This window comes from Homalodisca vitripennis, chromosome 3 (genome assembly GCF_021130785.1).
Source record: "Homalodisca vitripennis isolate AUS2020 chromosome 3, UT_GWSS_2.1, whole genome shotgun sequence".
Classification (NCBI taxonomy): Eukaryota; Metazoa; Arthropoda; class Insecta; order Hemiptera; family Cicadellidae; genus Homalodisca; species Homalodisca vitripennis.
The window spans coordinates 57745696-57763901 of record NC_060209.1 but is presented as its reverse complement, the minus strand read 5'-3'; positions in this window follow the sequence as shown (position 1 = coordinate 57763901).

Genomic DNA, 18206 nt, shown 5'->3' with positions numbered 1-18206 from the left:
GCCAATCTTATTTTCTAAATGGGAATTCACTAAATATAGCGTGATTCCGAACAAGACAGCAAAATCAAATTCTGGTCGTCCAAGAGACAGGTATGGCAGTTTTCCATGATCTCTGAGGGAATCACAATGATCACAAATTACTGTTCCAATACTAAATATATCATGATTCTGAACAAGACAGCAACAGCAGGTTGTGGTCGTCCAAAAGACAGGTATGGCAGTTTTCCATGATTTCTGAGGGAATCACAATGATCACAATTTACTATTCCAATACTAAATATAGCGTGATCCTGAACAGGACAGCAACAGTAGATTGTAGGCCCACAAGAGAGGGGTCTGGCTGTGTTCCATGATCTCGAAGGCAATCACAATGATCACAAATTACTATTCCAATACTAAATATAGCGTGATCCTGAACAGGACAGCAACAGTAGATTGTGGGCCCACAAGAGAGGGGTCTGGCTGTGTTCCAGGATCTCGAAGGCAATCACAATGATCACAAATTACTGTTCCAATACTAAATATAGCGTGATCCTGAACGGGACAGCAACAGTAGATTGTGGGCCCACAAGAGAGGGGTCTGGCTGTGTTCCATGATCTCGAAGGCAATCACAATGATCACAAATTACTGTTCCAATACTAAATATAGCGTGATCCTGAACAGGACAGCAACAGTAGATTGTGGGCCCACAAGAGAGGGGTCTGGCTGTGTTCCAGGATCTCGAGGGCAATCACAATGGTCGCAATTTAATGTTCCAATACTAATCCCAGGTGTGCTCTAATTTTCAATAATTAGTTAGTTTAGCGCTTTTGCCACAAATCAGACAATCTTCCCGATTGGTGGAACCATACTTATGTTTGTTACTTTGAGATATCACTAGCGACAATAAACAGTATGTCACTTTCATGAATGTGATTTGTCAAATTTAACAGTTTATTACTGCCAAATATTTTTTTAAAATTATCTTATATTTTATGATGTGTAATGTGTGTGAAGGTTAATCGCACGCCAAACTTCAGTTCAGTTTGGCAACGTCGCGTTCTCCCCATAGCGGACAACATCCTATCTCGGAGAGGGACTTCCAAAGGACCGATGTTTTTCTTTTAAATTTACATACATGAGTATTTGATATAGAAATGTAAATCAAATTTTGACGCTAAAAGTAAGCTCATTCGAACACTTTCGTTCATAGAGACGTACTTACAGAAACAGAGAAATCTGTTGTCATCTACTGTTAGGAGACACTGCTCTAAATGATCAGGCAGTTCAAGCTCAGGTGGTTAATTTTAACGGTATTATAAATATGTTTTAGGACAGATACCCTAGACTTTACATTTAATACATTTATTATAACGTTCCCGTGTTAACTTTTGCACGGAAGCCGTCACAAACCAAGTTGCGTCTAAAAATTTATTGAATTTTATTAAAACTGAAAAATGCTCAAAGATTTCTTGATTTTTGGAGAAAAAAAATATCTCCTCTGGTTTAAACCAACGTTCTCAAGAATATGATAACAGTGTACATTAGTATTTCATATTTTCAGCTGTCAATTCTTTAATTACGATCTGTTTCAAGTTTAAAGACTAGACATTTGCAAGTTTAGTGTTAAATCGATAAAATATTTGTAATAATTTTCAGTCGATTTTTGCACAAATATATGGGATATATATGAGACATTCCTATCGTTTTGGATATCTTATATTGTCCTTAGTGGCCACCTTCACAGGATGAGAATTGCGGCTGAGGTCCTTTAATCAAGAGACTCGGTGATATCGTAACAATTTATTGTTAAGAAATAGATGTCCCACCAGTTTAAATCATCATGAGAATTTTTAACACCAGTTGTACAAATAAATAGAGACCTTAAAAATCAGTATCAAGAAAGTATTAATTTCAAGTATTATATTATTGTTCTTTGTAAATTTTAAAAACTAAAGATTCGACTTATATCATAATAATATCCCAAATTCGCATACGCTATGTTATGTACTTGTAAATCGATCATATTAAGTTGGCCAATACTATTTTATTGAATTATCATAGTATATTCATAGAAAATTAAAGTAGTAAATAAACAATTAAAAAATAGTTTTGCCTTTTTAATATGTGGTTCACTAAAAATTAGCGTGATTCCTTTAATTCAGTGAAATAAATTAACCTCTAAACCACGTCACTTTGCCGCAGATTTACAGTAGGTCTAATGACTGCAGGCTGTTACAAGAAGGATACACTTGCAGCAAGGAGAAATACGCGTATAATTGCTCGTGATTTCAGTTGAAACGTTTTAACCACTGCACGGTTCAGTTTATATGGCGTAACTGCGGTCTCAATCTAAGTTGAGCACGGACTTTAAAGAGATTTACTGTATTTTGAGTACTCTTAGCGATAAAGGCACAGTAATTGTCAGTGGTTTATTTATTAGATCATACATGTTGGCTTTTAAACACGGTAAGTACCGTAATTCCTACTGATTCAAATAGCTAACACAAAATGACTGTATTTATAAATTTAGTTATTTTTACTAGAAATAAGTGGATGGGATTAATATCGACAATGGGGCTTGCCCATTGAAGTATGTTAAAATTTTAAATTGTAATCTACATAATTTTGAACGTTAAATTATACCTAGTTTATTTATTGAAATGATATGAAAATTATGTTTTTATATATACTCAAAATAAAATTACAATGTTACTTAATTTCAAGAAATTTTTCAAAATAAGGAAACTAAACAATTTAAAATGGATAAAATGATTCATGCCTTAACTGGAATGAAAATTTTTTAAAATTATTAGTCCCTGCGATTTAAATGAAAAGACGTATATGCCAGTATTGTCAAATAATCATACAAAACCTTGTGGCTATATTGTTAGTACATAGTTTATCAAAGTGTAAAAAATTAGAACCATTATATTCTTTATACTGATAGATTAACAGGATTGTAGTAGTTTGGCTTCCTTATAAACCTGTAATCCCTAACATTCATTAATCGTTAATATAACCTTAATTAAGGATACTAGTTTTGTGTTATATCAAAATATGATTAACTTTATTCCTGTAATGCAAGATAGTAAAAGACTACATTATTATTTAAAGTATTTATATTTTGCTGATTTTTATTGTATAGACACGTATATAGGTAGGTAGACACATTAATGAATGTCTACACTAAAGAGAAACATACATTTTATATATTTTTCCAACACATAAACTAGTTACAATTTGACGTGTTCTTCAAAATTACGTTGATTACAGTTTACAATTTTAACTTAATTGAATGGGGCTAGTGTAAACATTAATTAACGTTATATTCAATTCTATTTTAATCACTTTTGAGACCGTTTTCGAGTAGATATCAAGATGTTTGACATTACAATTTTACAACACAAATGTTAGTAATGAAAACGCCTTTGTATGAATCTATCTTATACACTACTTAAAGGCTATATATGCAATTTTAAATTTAAATGGTATGTACTTACTTCGAATCATATCTAACTTTGTTTCGACAGTACAAGAAGGGTCATTTCCTACACACAATTTACACACCTTAGAAAAAATACACATGTTACCCAACAATTGAAATACTACCTATAATTATACTGATTACTTAATTATACGGAGTTTTACTCTACTTACTGCCTTAGGATATTATTGTTGTAATTAAAAAGCAATAAATGATTACAACAGTGCATTACTAAATTTAGAATTAATCAAGGTTGTATCCTTTCTGCGAGAAAAAAACCAAAAGACACAAATGATATACATTAAATGTTCATAATTAATAACAGAAGCTACAATCACTAAATGTTGCAAAACTTTCGTGTTTATATAGTCTACTTAAAACCAAGAACAAGAACAATATTATCTCACAGAGATAATACAACAATTTATCTAGAATCTGGCGTAAAAGATCACCAACAATAGATGCGTCATTCGGCTGAGAGATCTGGCTATCTACCTGCAATCTTGACCAGTAAATATGGCTTCTCTTCTCACCAAGATCATTGCACTATAAATAGATAGCCACTCGGATCTCTACAATAAAATAGACTACCAGAAAAACTTGATCAGGAAATATGGATTTCCTTCTTACTGGGATAATAAATAGCTTCCGAGGTCAGCAACATTTAAATTATAGATAAGTACTCGTATGTACTATATTTAAAAAGTAGGGTTACGTCACACTTCATGTCGCGTAACAGGTTACGCTAAGGTTGAGTCCAAAAATTAAAGTCTACAGCTTATTCAATTTTTGAGATGTCCTGCTTACCGATAGACACACAAACAACTATATATCAAAGATATCTGTGCATTAAATGACAGAAAGAAACATTATGACAACCTACTGAGTGATGCCTACCAACCTACAAGGCTGGACATGCAACTCTTTTTTGTCTATGTAAAAATAACTTGTAATGCAAAATTTTACGTCTACGTATGAAATTTTCTCGAGATACCTTGCTACAAGATACATATTGTTTTTCATAGCAGTGTTCAAACCCAACCTTTTTGGGTTTCATAATAATAAAAGTCTACCTAAAAAAGTAAAATCTATGCTACCTATTGTCACAAAAAGGTTATGTTGTAAACGTTGTGGTAAAAGTTGTTCAATTAAAGAAACAGTTTCTATTCAGGCTAATTTAAAACAGGGGATAAGATAAGCCTTTTTGTACTTTGTTTATAATACTACAAAAACTACAACTATAATACACGGTATTTGCCATTAAGTGAAATATTATTAATATCGTGTTATGGTTCTAAAATTTGAGCAGTAATTACAGGAAATTCTTCCGACCAATTTTTAATAAGTGGAGTCTAATATTGGACCCTTTTTATATGAGTAAGTGGTAGTTTTAATATAAAAAACTCTGTGTATTGCATGTTATATAGATTGAGGGGCATTACCAATATTATTATTGGAATAAATATTGTCTGTAAAATAAGATTTCCTATTTTCTTTCTAAAAGCGGACATTTTTTAAATTTAATGGTTAACTTGATCCGTAACAATGTTTCCAAAAATAGCATTATATTTTTCTTTAAATAACATAAATAATTTATTCTCCAAACGTATACAAATTTTATTTTAAAACACTACTAACAATTATTAGCTCCAAAATTGTTTAATTATTGTTTATCGTACAGCACAAAATAAATAAATAAAATTAAGGTAATACTCGTAAATGCCTCTGTAAGGAATTGAGAGGGAAACAGATTCAGGATAAGATTCAAAATAGAACTTTGCTACGCTAATGGATGGAGGCAAGTTGTTTACTTCATGCAATTGTATTATGTTTACCAGTCATATACTACCGTATAATTTAATTATTATGAACAGAAATGACCTCAATGACTCATAATTTTAGAAAGTTGGGTTTGTGACGACAATAAATCCTCCCGAGGGAGAAAATATAAGAGTATCTGTTTCGAAAACGCTGCACTGTGAAACATTCAATGGTCGAAATCGTAAATTTAGTACCAGTTACTTCTTATAATTCTAGTATAAGATTTATTCACAAGAAATAAAAATATGCCTAGACTAAAATATATAAAATAAATATATTTTTCTAAATTATTGTTGTACCTAAAATTCAATATAATATTTAGATTTTACTGACATCTTTATCATTATTAGAAGAATTGTGCTTATTAGTAATTACCAAGAATAATATTTGGAATTATGAAATAAGGTTTTAGAACATTCCTAGTCGGGGAAGGTTGCCCTTAAATAATTAACTATTACTCCCCTACCCTGTGGGTAAACAAGCCCCACAGCCGGCTTTTGATGCTCACTTAAGGCACACAAACAAAACAAGGGAGAGAAAGTTCAATGAAGTATAGTACAAAGCAAACAATGTATTATAACGAACATGAACTGCGACAAATGTTGACGTTAATGGTATTGACATGGCATTGTACCTATAAGAGGTAGCAGATATATAGTTATATGTTATTACAGATATTATTGTTTTATAATATAATAGTTTAAAAAGCCAGTATAAAAATGGGTTATCATGTAGCTTACAATAAATCATTCACGCATACAGTAAATAATGTATAGTTATGTTATATTGTAAAGTTAACTAGATGTTTTCTCCCTTTGTATTCAGGAGCAGATATATCCGCTAAAGGCTGTAATGGAAGATTAGCGGATATATTCTTAAAATTAAATCAAAACTATAACTATTATTTCTTATGTAAAACTGTTTAAAAGAGTATTAATCAGTAGTAATTTACGATAATGATACAAGAATTGAATGATCACATTTTGCGTTGGGAACCCTGCAGTTCGATGTATCATTGTGTCATTTTCACCAAAATAACACCAAAAAGTTAGTGGGTGCAAATTGATTATCAAACACTAAATTTGACACCAACGCGTGTCTGGCAAAAAAACGTGTTTCTATCAAAATATTTTTTTGTTCCGAGTTTAAAAATATTTGCTGACGTTTACCATACGTGAAGGTATAATTAACAGTCTAATAAATACCGCAACAGTGTTTTTCAGTCTTATAAATTATGGTGCCAGGTAAATTATAACATCGTTTTATTTTCAATTATGAATTGATGACTACAAATACAAGGTTAATTTATATTCACTTTCTGTGCCTTATTAATTGAAGATTTAAAATAAATACTTCATTCTTTTTTATATTTCAGATTTATCGAAAAGTGTATACAGAGATAGGAGAGTTATAAAATACATCTGGTTTGAGAAAGATATCACACACGTGTGGATAAAGTGTGAAATAGGAAAAGTTTTCTGCCGTAATATGATAATTCCCACACTGCCGCATACAGCAGACTGGATGCTCGTGTAGCACAGAGAGAGATTGGTTTATACGAACAGTGCACCAAGTCGTAAACAAGAACAAGACTGTACATAATTAAACAAGCGTATTTCGTAAGACTTGAATATTATTAAGAAATGTGCCATGTAGACACAATAAACATGTGGGAAGCAACAATTAAACAGTATTTCTTTTAAAATGTTCTTCTAAGCCAACATATTATAAGATTTTATACACATCATGATCCTGTTATAAATGAAATCAGATTCAATATAGTTTAATACATCAGTAAATAATTACAAACTGCTTTAAACGTAAGTAGGCAATTAATGTTATATATTCAATTTATATTTAAGTATGACCTACTCAAATATAATTATTATTTTAATTTAAAGTATACTTTAACAATTCATTGGTTGAAGTCCAGAGAGGAACAAACGGATATATAGTATATCCTAATTCATATAATGTATATAACAGTATATATTTATTTTTATGTAGATCCTTAATGTACCATTAAAAAGAAAACAATAAAATAACTTTGGCTAAAAATCAAATATATATATATTACGGTGCTACCAATTAAAAAAATATTTGACAACTCTGTTTCCTGATTTAAAATTGTAACTAGTGTACCATCTTATTAGATAGCTAGAAATAAACTATCCTGTGTTTTATAAAAATTATAAAAACGTAATGAGTACTTTCTTTATCAAGAATAAATGGTTATGAATAGGTATGAATGAATGTGATAAAATGTGATAAAAAATCAAATGTGATAAAGTTATTTATCACATTTGATTCATACCTACACATCAAACGGCTGCAATAATAAACTCAAGGTAGAAAACAAATAGACAGTATTCTGAGTGTGACCCAGTTGTAGCGAACTCTAACATAAAGAAAAGCATTCCAGCATTGTCTGACAGTCTAGCAGATACCATATGTGAAATCCTTCTTCGACATTTTATTTCATAGTCTTTTCAGTAATTTGTGAGTCTCATATGTTTTATTCTAGCTATAAAACATACTTTAATAAAATGATACACACAGAAACATGTCTAATTATTCTAGCCACCGTGATAACAGTTAAACAAATTAATAATCCTCAGACGTGTACAAAATTACGTTAGACATAAGTCCGTTTTCTATGTTCGGGGGACGTGGAACACTGCATTACTCTAGTGGGCGTGTTCTGTTCTTGCCGTTGTTTATTCTGACAGTAACGGAACGGGTGAGATCGTGCCTAGTGGTTGGCAGCCGGGTTCTTACAGTATCCAATATGTTACAATATTTTAAGATGTTGTATAAATAAACCAATTGTTTTTATCCATTTTGAGTTTTTAGGTAAGTTAGGATATTTAATTGCAATCTCCATACCATCCACGTTATTTTCTTATCTAAGGTAGTTCGATACCATTCAGCTTTGTCAATCGTACTTCTTCTGTATACCTATTAATTTTAGCCAGTATAAAATTATGATTTACATACGGTTACGATAAAGCGTGACTCTTTCGGTGCTTTAGCTGTACTTACATATGTGGCCTAATCGTATATTTTCCTAAAACTGTCTTAATTTCACAATTTACATTCGATAAGAAGAAAGTTTTAATCATTGATTAGCATCCAGCTCACCCAACCGCCTCCTTCTCCTCCCCCTTTGCTGAGTTCATGGAAGGCGATCTGAAACTGAGCTAATATGGACACAAACTCTTACGGTGTTTTTAAGTACACAGTAGGCATAGATATACACATAGATACTTTTAGGTAGACACAAATCTATAATAATTCACACCATCTTTTTGATATATTAGACAGATGGATAGCTGTAGACTGAATTTTGTAAATAGAAATACCGACGTGACATATTAATATAATGCATCTTATAAATAAAATTAAATCTCTAAATGTGTTTTTACGAAGGGTAACAAAGCAAACGAAATCGTGGCACTAGAAGTACCTGACACTGAACGTTGCAACAATAGTAGAATAAAAACTATAAGCAAACTGAACACTTATACATATTTATAAATAAATATATAGGCACTGTCAATTAAGGCAACATAATTACTAAGACTAGAGTATATTATAATGGATATAAATATACACATAATTCCTTGATCGGAGAAACAGTAAAAACTCAATCTTGGCGTCGGAAATATAAATTATTCGACCCATCACCGCTTATAGCCTGTTGGTGGTTTCTCTTAACATCTGAAGCTGTTAACCATGAAAAATAAACGTATTTATGCGTATTACGTATACGCAACATAACTTAATATGCCTACTTCAGTTATAAACTACATAGAGCCCGTCATCTATTACATCTATTACAGTGTGTTAACTGAAAAGCTAAGGACTTCGAATTTAGGATTTATCCACAGTGGCCTAAAAAGTTCAATTGTTCCAGAAACCACTGGAGCTATTCAATCAAACACCATGGGGTGTTGGAGAGAAATTCTAGTGATTTCACGTGTACTTATATTTCAGGGTTCTAAAAACTGTTTTTATTATCACTTATCTCTGGATTGTTTAGAATTTCATTACACAAGCCTATTATGTTTTTCAACACGTGCGCAGCGGCATGTAACTGCTAGTTACTATAAATTATTTGAATTATTTATACCTTATAATCATATTCATTCTAATTCTTTTATTCATATCAACGTTTTAATTTCTTTATTGATTATAAAACTCTTCCGAGCAGCATCCTAACGGTTTTCTTTACACCAGGGATAATAAATCGTCTATCGATGAGTTGTATAAATATTATCGATCCAACAACGATTTATGGGCTGAAGTAATGTAAACAATTGTAAAACAATCAAGGAAAGTGGGAGCGAAGCGAGAGGAACTTGCGTTTCACAAGAATAAAAATACAGCTTTAAACGAAATTGGTGTTTTCTTAAAAGAAAGAGTGAATCGCGTTTAACCTGGGAGAGGTATGAATAAAACATGGCAGCTACGACTAAAGTTTTTTTCTGAATTATTTCTTAAAGCATTTACTTTTGAGGTTTATCCTTTTGTCAAATTTTCTCCAAGTTCGTGCCTTCATAAAGATGAAGTACAAAGTAACTGCAACTTAATTGTAAATTTATTCGAATAACATAGTATAACAAAGTAACATAGAAATAATATAGTATGAAACAGAAACACATTAAAGTAGTATGCTAAGAACATTGAATGGAGCGGAGTTTCAGACAATGCACTAACCGGAAGGTGAAATGGAGCCTAACTCAATATTCGCGCTGAATCACCCCTTTCCACCATAGCTATTTTGTAAGGAGAAAACTCACATGCTCAGCCCTGCTTTGAGATCGTGTTTAAAACATCCACCTTCCCTCAATTGTGCATCTGTGACTCAAACAGAGTACTTGTTCAATTAGTGCAGTGTGTTGTTTAATCTTGTATTAACTGTTATTTTAAGTTGCCGTTGTTTATAACGGGATTTTGCACAGTTGTTGATAGATTTTTTTATGCACGCCGTATAAGATTTTTTTACTGTAAGAAACTATATATTCATTAATATTTTTCGTGGAAAACATGTTGATATCAAGTGCTATTATTGTTAGCAATAAAATTGATGTTTCTATTTCCAACTCAATGCCATAAATTAAATATTTATACAACTACAACTGGTGTGATTACAACTCACCAATAGGTGAATTATAAAAAAAAAAATTATAACAATTGTGTAACCATAAATATAAAATATGATTCAAACATTTTATATATTTGTTTATGCTGATGTAACCAGCTTCAATTATATATTGTACATAGAATTAAAACTAACTTTAAACTACTGAATAAATACCAATGTGCTGTGTAAGGGGGAGGGGAACTAATACTTGCCTTTAAACGTATGATTTAATCGCTAATATTAAAATTCTTCATTGAGTAGTGTAGTTTGATATTTCTGCTTCATATTCATTAAAAACGTTTGCATCTATTTCTTCTAATATATTGCATAAAAATTAATTTAACATTGCTCCAACTAACGTTAAATCAAAGTGTTTTGCATGCGATTAAATAGATATTGGATATTGATACAGCAGGTAATATAAGTTGATTCGACAGTTAAAGCTAGTTTATCCCTTAGTAAAAGCTGATATTATATTGTGTGCCACAAATATACCAATCTAACATCTCGTACAGTATAAACCAGCAAATATATCAAGCATTTATTTTTGAAGCTTGACAGGTTTTCTGTACTATCTATTATTGATTTTATCCAAAGATGTTTCAGTAACAATGTGTGGTAATATCTATACAAAGAAGTACTCTAAAACTTGAATAGTTGAAACTTGAACCTCATTAGGTTTTCATAAAAATAATACTTTTCTTGAAGGCAAACAATGTACATTGAGATAAGGTGTTGTCTTATTTGCGACTTTACAATATGTCCTCCACTGCCCTTTAACGATGCATTCTAAAAAAACACTTCATATAAAGATATGAGCTTAACCTACACACCCTTCTTTTTCCCGTCATGTTAGATTCATTAAACGTATTATAATATCAGTTTAAACCATGCAATCAAGTTTTATCTCACTATCACTTAGACCTATTAACAGTATTTATAATGCATTAACAACCTGATATACAGTATATAATTGCTCACTTGTGTATATTTTATTTTAGAAAAAAAAACAGCAAACACAACAAAATCCTTATCAGTGTAGTTTAAGTCACATGGTGAAGTAGCTCGATATTGTGACTTTTCCACAATCTGGAAGTAGATAAATAGGTTATGTAGACAATCTCAAATAAGCCTTTGCGGAATATTTACAGAGCCCTGTAAAGGTTCACTATGTTTTATTCATCCCTTGGCAATATTGCAGCTTACCCACAGTGAAGGGAGTTCTTCAAATATAAATAGTTTTATATCAACTAACATTATACTTTATTAAAACTTTATTATAATAAATAATAATTGTATTACTTTCTTTGACTCTTTACACTACCACATGAATTTCTTCTGTACAATATATTTTATTACTAAGCTTGGTTACTTGTTATTAAGGATATTAAATTAACGATACTTGGTATAAAATATAATCATCACCGATACAAAACAAAAATATGTGCTTTCTGTTTGTAATGGTAGTTGCAACAGGGATGTCAGATATTTACAATAGTATATCCTCATTAACGAGAGAATTACAGTTGCTAGGTAACTTGCTAGTGTAAAAACATATATCTTTAGTTTTTCGAAATAACTTATCAGATTATATTTTGTTGTGTTTTTAAAATGTTATGTCAAAACATTTTTAATAAACAATCTAAAATGGTCCAAGTCAATATAAACATTATACACATAAAAATCATCAGTATTGCACATTATTTGGATAATTATACTATTCTAACAAAAAAGTGATTATATCATTATGAACTACGTGGAAGTTTAATTCATAAACTAAATCATGTCATTCTAGTTTGTATTTATACATCTGTGAATAGTAATAATCAATGTAATTACTGATTTTCGAACTACATGGAAGTTTTATTCACTAACTAAATCATGTTATTCAAGTTAGTGTTTATACATCTGTGGATAGTAAATATCAGAGTAATTACTGTTTTTCGAACTACATGGAAGTTTAATTCACTAACTAAATCATGTTATTCAAGTTAGTGTTTATACATCTGTGGATAGTAATGATCAGAGTACCTGTTTTTCGAACTACATGGAAGTTTAATTCACTAACTAAATCATGTTATTCAAGTTAGTGTTTATACATCTGTGGATAGTAATGATCAGAGTACCTGTTTTTCGAACTACATGGAAGTTTAATTCACTAACTAAATCATGTTATTCAAGTTAGTGTTTATACATCTGTGGATAGTAATGATCAGAGTACTGTTTTTCGAACTACATGGAAGTTTAATTCACTAACTAAATCATGTTATTCAAGTTAGTGTTTATACATCTGTGGATAGTAATGATCAGAGTACTGTTTTTCGAACTACATGGAAGTTTAATTCACTAACTAAATCATGTTATTCAAGTTAGTGTTTATACATCTGTGGATAGTAATGATCAAAGTACTGTTTTTCGAACTACATGGAAGTTTTAATGGACTGATTCACGAAATGCTAATGAACAGTAATATATTATTATGGACGGATGATAGTAAAAATAGTAATTGTCCTACAAAAACTTAAAATTTTGTAAAAATGTATGAAAGAACTTGGAACCCCCGATCGAGTTGGTTAATCCGATTAGATGTACGAATGAAAGAAATGACATGTGTAATATGTGTGTGAATAAATCACGAACGGCATTTGAATGTTTGTGTATTCGTCTCAAAATATTTGTATCGTTATAATCAAAATGTCCTATAAATGTATGCTTCTCCACCAAGGAACATCCACTATTCCTCAGGGGTTACTTATGCGTTGATGAACATACATATGAGATTGTACATGACATGTATCATGATAATGTTTAGGATATACAGGTATTCATTTCGCATATATCCTTATACTGGAAAAGTTAGTAACAGAACATTCTTCAATATATCACACTCATCGTAAAAACGTGTTTTTATTTAGAAACAGTTATTTTCTGCATTGATAAAAATAACTCAATATGATGAATTTATTATTCAAGAGGTAATTTAAATAATCGATAGTAAAATAATATTGCAAATTGGGTATAGTTTAATAACTTACTCAATATCCTTTAAAAATTAAAAAAAATAAACTTCAACTTGAGTTTATTTACTTGGACTGAAATAACTCATTATTACCGACGAGATCCTCTAAACGCTAACAGCGACCCCCAAAGTTAATGTTAACGACGCTGTAAACGGTCCGCAAAGTGAATCTAATGTTTCTTTAACAGCCTATAAAAACCTGTATTTGCCAAATTAACTGTTTTGTGTAACTTAACCAAGAAATCGTCCAAGGGTTGAAAATGGTAAAATTCAGCCTGTCTGTCTATCTGTTCTCTAACTCTTTCGATACGTTCCATCTGTTCTTTCAAAACTCCATTTTATTGGGTGATTATTTATTTCCTAAATTAAAGAACCTTAAAGTATCATTCAATTCAATATCTGGAAATAGTCATCCTTTACCGTTTTTCATCCTGAACTTTCAACAATAAATTACCACATAAATAGTGGGAAATAAAAGTGTTATTAAATAACCAGGGGATATTTGTACCGACTCAGGCTCGTGGTGGTTGTTAATTCCCTCGCCTTCGGCACTGTCAAGTTTGTTACGTAAAAGTCTGGTAAAATCTTTAGCTATATTTCAATCTGCTATAGCACTGTTTTTGTGTGAATAAGTAATAAATATAGTATTTAATATGATCACGCTTATACCCATATTATGAACCGATTTTAACAAAAGTTGGGAGTTCAATTCAAAAAATGACCAGTCCAAGTTTGCTAAAACAATCAGACCGAATGGCATGGAGCTACAGTGACAGACTGGTATTCTTCACACGAAATGGAAGAATTGTTCAATTTAAAATCAAGGTCATATTGAAACGTGATAAAGCGATGATTTAATGATCTATTCAATTTTTAAGAACTAATAGAATGTAATTAGAGTTTATTGCAAGTAACAATCAGCTACAATTATGCATAATTTATGTTAATGTAGAAATATTAAATACTTTAAGCAATTTATTGCATTCCTACATCTCAGTGGTTTACAAGTATTATCTGCGGGATATATGAGAGCTGATAAAAATAGCTTAACATATTCTAAATTTACTCTAACCTAAGTTTTATGGGTTAACCTATTTTGCACATTAGTTTATGTGGTATATGTAATTATTGTGCTGTACTTAACTTTCAGTACGTCATGTTTTCCAGCATGTTTACGACAGCTCATGACAACATATGATTGAGCTGTCATAACAATGTCATAGAACATTTAATTACACTATACGTTTTGTTGGTTAACTTAATTTTCGAATTGGTTTGTATGTACATTTGGATTAACAATGACACTATATACGTGTTTTTATTATAAACTGGAAAATATTTGTAATATATAAGAACATTTAGAGCTGGATTTGGTACATCAAGCAATAACGGTACAAGCCAATCATCTCATAAGACTTTAATGATTTACCTCAGAATAATGTACACATTAATGCCTGCTATGAGGAGTAAGGATTATGCTCCCTTCGGATTCAAAGTTTATTACTATCGCGCCCAAGCGGTGTCTACCACCCCGATGATAAATTCCCGTGTCCGCTTGCCGAGCATTTACATTACGATCACGCATGTGAAATTCTTCTCACGATATCATCTAAAAGTAATATCCCGCTTTAGCGCTACCCTCATGGCGCTCTTTGCATTAAAAGTGGCTTTTTAAAATGTGTGGTTCTTCTATTTCATTAAAACTGGCATGATAACATCAGTCTGTCTGTATAGTTTGAATGTTTCATTACTTTAAACCATTTCATTAAATTTAAAAAAAGTAATAAAATATATGATAGGAAACTCAATTTAAATTATTTATTTCTATATCTCATTTTAGACAATAAATACTTTCCATACAATAATTTTGCCAATTTAGCTTCATTTCTCCAATACACCATATTACCCTTTAGTTACATATTAACTATCACAATTTTTCAACCATTATTAAATGTTTAAAAAAATGAGTGTTGTCATTACTAGTCTATTTAATTTGATTACATATATGAAAACTACTAATGCACAAGCTATCAATGAATTCTACATTTCATCAATATTGGCGGCATGTATACAGAAAACATTTTTATTCCAGGTAATCACAGTTGCAACAGTTGATATTATTTCCTTTTCTGTTTTCTGAAGGGCGGTTTGTCGTGCCAATTAGTCAGATGATGAGTGGCATGTGCCCAGAAAACATTTGTATTCCACATAATCACACTCAAATTTTTGCTGTGTAACAGTTGATAAATCATTCCTTTTCATTGTTCAAAAAGGCGGTTTGTCGTACCCATAAGTCAATCAGTGAGTGGCATATGTCCAGAAAACATTTTTACTCCAGATAAATCACACTCTAATTTCGACATATTTCGTCCCTGTAAACCGATGCTATAATTAATTCCTCTCCTATTGTTATAATCTTCAAAGCGTCATATTACATGGCAATAAACAGTTATAAAATAATTTAGATTACAACTTACTATTCTTTAAAATACTTTTAGGATTAATACCTACATTTTAGTAATATAAATATTTCTTTTCGTCATCCATGCATTGTGAATATAATTATAGGACTCAGATTTATATATTTGAAAAGCACATTTTCTATTGGAAAATTTTCAATCTGTTCAATTGGGAGGCAAACCTATGCTATGGTGAATTCTAGATTTAAGAACCACATTTTTAATTGGAAATGTTTTAATAAGTTCAATTGGGAGACACGAACTTTGTAAATTATATTATATTTTAACAGACCGTTACACAAATACATTGTGATAAATAGGCATGAAATCAATTTAATTACAACTTACTATCCTATTAATTACTTTTAGGATTGATAGTAAAATTTACAATTTTAATAATGCTTTTCACAAGAAAGTTTTAAATTGGTTCAATTGGGAGAGGAAACAGTGCCAAAGTGAATGAATATGGGTTCAATTAAACTTTGTGTTTCTCAGTTGGTGTCTAACCACAAAAGGTCAATGGCGGATCTGTATCGCTCAACTTCAGCCATCAACATTCAAGTTTACAAGTCAAAAGTTGGCGACTTGGAAAGAGCACTCGTCTGTTCTGCGCTTGTAACTTCCTTCTCGTTCTAAACTTAAAACAGAAGCACTCAGATGTATCGTCCTGGTTCTTCCTTTCGTAACTTTAAGATTTTACTCACATGCATCATTATTTGGCACATACCTTTCGAAATATTTGATCGCAACGAAATACAAAATTAAAGATGTTTGTCTCTTTCAACATTTCCAACTATACATAATAATAAGAAACTTCCTAAATGTTAAAGTTTACTATTTACAGGTCGGTTGCAAAGATAAAATTATATGTATTCAAACAGATTATATTTATGTAACTTTATACACTTAAATCGACCGTCCGATACATGAGTAAACCAGCATCAGCCAATGAGGTAAGTGTCGACTATTTTGGCTGAAACTGGAGACAAGCTCGGCTGACGCTGGTATACTACTACATATTCAGATGTATATAGATTCCATTTCAAACTACACTGTTTGCCCAACATTACGAATGGTCTCCGTGTTCAAAATACAAATAAATTAAAGTGAAAAGATTTGGATTATTTGGAATATAATTTGTAGTGCTTCTAATTCAATACAAAACCAACGTTTTACGTAAAATGCCTAATTTCGAATGGATATTATGGTGGCGTAATCGGTTTCAGTTAAGAATATATTATTTTTTTAGTTTTAAGAAAACACTTAGTCACATCCCTGTAATACACCATTTCAGAATCATAGGCATTAGAAGCATGAGAATTTAAGGGCACCTAATAATCAGATCTTAGAAGGATAAACACTTTTACAAAACATATATTAAAGAAGGTTGGAGCGAATGACATGTCTCATTTATAAATGATGTTTTTTTTATTTTCTGCACAAAAAGTTTATCAAAATCTTTTTCTTAATTATTGCACATAATAAAATATTATTTTTCTAATTCATGACTTATTCAAGGCCATGTCAAGCTTTGTTACAAGATTGTCAAAATGTTCTATTTTATATTCAACTACATTAGTTCTTCGAAATGTGGATAAAGCTTTTTAATATATCTCAATAGTATAGTAGAGGCCTTAAGTAGGCCCGTGTTCGTAAACACACTCAAGTTTGCGTAAATATTGCAGTGGATGGCGAAAAATCACTTTCATCCCATACAAACGCGAATAATAAATGACTAAGCTTGATGATGGAGGTGAGGGAAGGGAGGGAGGCTCGGTAGAATCACTCTGTTATGACAGGCTGAGTGACGTCACATGTGATACAACAGACGAGAAGATGATCACAAGGGAACAGCCACCACCACCATCGCTTCTGCTAACACCTCAGCCCCCACTGGAGTTATCCTCTTTTGATCATTCACGCTTCATTATTCATTAACAGTGCGCTTTGTAGTGTGCTTGAGGAGAAAATATTTTTGTGGATTATAATTTTCACTCAGCGCAGTTTAAAACGTGTTCATTTACTGTGTGACAATCACAAACTTTGGTTTCATTGATGTTTTTCAAGACAGTAAATATTATTTTTGTACCAGATAAAATGTAAATAAACCGATACAACTGTGTATCTAAATATTCAGAACAGCTTTTAAATCTGCAACAGACATCTGTCACAAAATATCTAGTTAGGATTATAAAACGTACGGTATGTTGACAGTTTAGTGTAATTTTATACTCTGAAACTGGTGAAGTGTAAATGAGTGTCCTGATTCAGTCTCCAGATACTAAACCAATTAA